Source organism: Triticum dicoccoides, chromosome 2B, assembly GCF_002162155.2.
Source record: "Triticum dicoccoides isolate Atlit2015 ecotype Zavitan chromosome 2B, WEW_v2.0, whole genome shotgun sequence".
Classification (NCBI taxonomy): Eukaryota; Viridiplantae; Streptophyta; class Magnoliopsida; order Poales; family Poaceae; genus Triticum; species Triticum dicoccoides.
The window spans coordinates 592952718-592957594 of NC_041383.1; positions in this window are offsets into that span (position 1 = coordinate 592952718).

Sequence of the window (4877 nt, forward strand, 5' to 3'; positions counted from 1 at the left end):
CATCATTTCGGAAGATTTCTTCGTTCTCAATTTTCAGCTTCATTCTATGATTATTCTCAATTCTTGCCACTTCGTTCGTCTCCATATTCTTTCGGTGATTCCTTCAAGTATTCTTCAATCGGTTCGCAATCTCTTCGTTCTCTTGTTTCCAAATTCCCTCAAGTATCTTTGTGCTTGCTCTAATTCTTTTCGGCGATTCGTTCTCTTCTCTTTGTTCGTTTTCATTTTCACGGTGGTTCGTTGAAGATTCCTTTTTTGTTCTTATCATATCAATTCATTCGTTCTTTCCAATCCTACCGGTGGCTCATGAAGACCTTCCCAATTTTGCGCTATATCTCCCGGTAATCCTTTTCCAACATGAATAAGTTGTATGCAATCCTTTGCTTCTCATCAATTTAATTGATGGAGGTTAAGCATAACATAATTCTTATTCTTCTTTCATCAAGTTGATTAATTCCTTCCTTTCGGAGGTTGTTCATGATGAATAATCTCTCAGTTCCAAGCTAATCATCTTTTCTTTTCCAGAGTTCCAAGTTTTTTCTAGCTTGTCTCGTCGTGAAGCTCCATCTAAATCATCGCAATGCTTAATCTTATTCTTTCTTCCTTGATTCTATCTCATCATCTTTTTTGTCACCGAAGTTCTTCATGATTTAATTCATTCTTCAAGAGTTCATCAAGATTTTGTTGGTGGAGTTCAAGTATCTTTTCTTCTCACGTCTTGAAGTGCAAATAATTCTCCGTATTCTTCTGAAGTGGAGTTTTGCATTTTCTTCGCTCTTCTCATCTTTTCAGACATTTGGTTGTGGTATAATTTCACCAAGTTTTGAGATTTTTTTCCATAAGCCCTCAACAAGATGATTCTTTTGTTGTTGATTTTCTCAACAACTCCGTTCAATCTTTCCTTCTAAGTTCTCTTCATTCCACTATTTCAATTCTCCCGGAGGCGTTGCGTGTTCATCTCGCAAAGTGTCATTCCATCTTGTGAAGTTCATATTCTATTTCTTCCTTTTTCAGTCGGAGTGTTGCCCAAATTCTTTTGTTCATATTCCTTTCCTATCTTGTTCTAACCGGAGTGGTTTCGGAGTCTATCTTGTTTCATTGAGCTTTTGATTCTTGTCATATTCGTCGTTCTTCTTCTCTACCCGAGTGCTCATGATTTGGTTCATCTTTTCTCTTGCGTTCTTACTTCACCTTCTTCCTCTTTCTCTTCCGTCTTGTTCCTAAGATCTCGGGACGAGATCTCTTGTTAGTGGAGGAGAGTTGTAACACCCCGGATCCGATGCGCCAGGTGTCTTCCAGTCATTTGTCGTCGTTGCCATGTCATTTGCTTGTGTGTTGCACCGTTGCTCCGTTTTGAGCATGCTCTACATGAAACTTGCTTAGAATTTCATGTAGTTTCATCTTATCATGTTGAATCCATATTTTGAGAGTGTTTGCTTGATGTTTGAATGTATTTTGCATCAATGTCATGTTTGACTTGTTTTGCTCATATCTTCTAGGTCGTAGCTCCGAACTAAATGAACTTTATATGTAACTTGACTAGAATTTCGTATAGATCATCTTGGTGCATTTTAACTTGCTGTTTTACAACTTGAACATAAGGTTTATTCAGATCTAGACCAATTTCGAAATTTGCATATGAGGACTTATCGGACTTGTTATATGTTGTTTTCGGCCTCATTTAAACTTGCTTTGATGTGTTGTTCTTATATGCATCATCTCTTGTCATGAGTAGCCTCATATAGCCTTTGTCATGCATCATGCTTGGTTGTGCATCATGTCATGTTTATGTGTTGTGTGTTTACCTTGTTGTTTGCTTCTTTCCGGTTGTTCTTCTTCATAGTTCCTGTTTTGTTGCGATCGCGAGGATTCGTTCGTCTACGCTTGGTTCGTCTTCGCCCGTTCGTCTTCTTCGTGGACTCGTTCTTCTTCCTAGCGGGATTTTAGGCAAGATGACCGCTACCCTGGATCTCACTACTATCATTGCTATGCTAGTTGCTTCGTTCTATCGCTATGCTGCGCTACCTATCACTTGCTCTTCAAGCCTCCCAAATTGCCATGTCAGCCTCTAACCTTTTCACCCTTCCTAGCAAACTGTTGCTTGGCTATGTTAGCTCTTTGCTCAGCCCCTCTTATAGCGTTGTTAGTTGCAGGTGAAGTTGAAGATTGCTCCATGATGGACATGATTATGTTGGGATATCACAATATCTCTTATTTAATTAATGCATCTATATACTTGGAAAGGTGGAAGGCTCGGCCTTATGCCTGGTGTTTTGTTCCACTCTTGCCGCCTTAGTTTCCGTCATACCGGTGTTATGTTCCTTGATTTTGCGTTCCTTGCATGGCCGGGTGTATGGGACCCCCTTGACAGTTCACTTTGAATAAAACTCCTCAGCAAGGCCCAACCTTGGTTTTAAGATTTGCCACCTAAGCCTTTTTCCCTTCGGTTTCCGGAGCCTGAGGGTCATCTTATTTTACCCCCAGGTCCAGTGCTCCTCTGAGTGTTGGTCCAAACTAGAGCACCGTGCGGGACCATCCCTTGGCAACTTGGGTTATGTTGGTACTTGTACGCTTAGCTTATTCGGTGTGCCCTGAGAATGAGATATGTGTAGCTCCTATCGGGATTTGTCAGCACAGTCGGGTGGTCTTGCTGGTCTTGTTTTACCATTGTCGAAATGTCTTGTAACCGACTGATCGGGTCTTCCTGGGAGAAGGAATATCCTTCATTGGTCATGAGAGCTTATAATGGGCTAAGTTGGGACACCCCTGCAGGGATTAAACTTTCGAAAGTCGTGCCCGCGGTTATGTGGCAGATGGGAATTTGTTAACGTCCGGTTGTAGAGAACTTGACACCAGATTCGAATTAAAATACCCAACTGTGTATGTAACCGTGATGGTCTCTTTTTGAGTGGGTCGAGAAGTGAACACGGTTTGTGTTATGTTTGAACGCAAGTAGTTTCAGGATCACCCCTTGATCACTTCTAGCTTCTCGATGTTGCGTTGCTTCTCTTCTCGCTCTTATTTGCGTATGTTAGCCACCATATATGCTTAGTCGCTGTTGCAACCTCACCACTTATCCTTTCCATACCCACTAAGCTTTGCTAGTCTTGATACCCATGGTAATGGGATTGCTGAGTCCTCGTGCCTGACAGTTTACTACAACAATAGTTGCAGGTATAGGTTATGCGATGATTATGATGCGAGAGCGATGTTTGCTTGTTTTGGAGTTCTTCTTCTGCTTCTTGTTTGATCAGGGGATAGGTTCCAGGTCGGCAACCTGGGCTAGCAGCGTGGATGTCGTTTGAGTTTATGTTTGTGTTTCATTTGTAGTCGGATGATGCTCTTGTGTATGATGTTGTTGTATTCGTGTGGCATTGTATGCCTCTTGTATGTATCCCCAACTATTATGTAATGGTACGATGTAATGATATCCACCTTGCAAAAGCGTCTCCAATATGCGCTTCTATCCTTGGTGGGACCTTCGAGTTCCTTTAGGATAGGGTCGCATATTGGGCGTGACACCTTGGCTGTCTTCTCTACTATCCTATGTATGAGCTCACGAAGGAAGAAGTAGCAAATGGGTGGAGGAAGTGGGATCTCGGATGCGGTGGACACATTTCTTGGTGTGAGAAAAAGGGATGGATCAGCGAGCCATGGCGACCTTGAACGGAACTATAGGTGGTCAAGGAACTGCGAAAGAAGTGGGCAGCAAGGGAACATGAGGCAACGTCCGGAAAAACACCGAACAAGAGGGTGGTGTAGGCGGTGGTGTGGTCTTTGAAGGAGGAGCGGGCGAGGATGTTTGCATTTGGAATGCCATCACACTGGACCATGTGCTTGTGTGGACGGAGGTAGAGGCGGAGTCCTCATTCCGAATCCAACGGGGCAGATGGAAGGACTTGGGGGTGCAAGCTCCTCCTTCCTAAATCCAAATCTCACCGGAGCCCGACCATTATGTTCTTCCCCACTCGAGTCGAGAAATTTTCTCTCTCGCACTCAATTATTCCAAGGCTCAAAAGGTCAAATACATTCACGTTGTAAGGGCATATTTATTCCCAATATGTTTTGGTGTTTGATGACAATGCTTGTGCGGACTAATCGTGTGCGTTAGTTCTTTCAGAGATTCATCCATTGGCACGAGACGATTTCCTCCCCTCGGTGTTGTAATTCAAGACGGTGTAGCTCCTTCGTTTCGTTGTTGGTGGACTAGCTTCGAGGAGTCATCGTACTATCAAGAGGGGATCCATTTTGGTAAGACTTGGGTGGAATCACACGTACACATCATTATCACACCCGTCGTCTTTCCTTCCGCATCTCTGGAGCTGCTATTTTCCCCTTACTATGCTCTGCTTTGCCCTAGCGGTAGTACCGCGTCCATAGCGGTAGTACCGTCGAAAACTCCACAGTGGTAGTACCGCTCTTAGAGCGGTAGTACTGCTCCAAGCGGTAGCACCGCTCTCAGAGCGGTAGTACCGCTTGGGTGTTTTGGCCGTAGTACCGCTGTGCGTCTGGGCTACTTCCGCCTCGATTCTCGAACGAATTTTTCGTGTCGGGTTTTGCGGCACTAAGGGAGGTAGTAGGGGCGGTAGTACCGCTCTAAGCGGTAGTACCGCCCTTCCCTAGTGGTAGTACCGCCCTGGCGACAGGGCCCTGGGCAGCGCGGCAGTACCGCTGGGTCTAAGCGGTAGTACCGCCCTGAGCGGTAGTACCGCTCTTCCCTGGCGGTAGTACCGCCCTGGAGTCAGGGCCCCAGGCAGTGCGGCAGTACCGCTGGGTGGAGCGGTAGTACCGCCCTTCCCCAGTGGTAGTACAGCTCTGTGCGGGGCTGGTAAGTGGGATAACGGTTGGATTGTTCTTCCCACTATATAAAGGGGTCT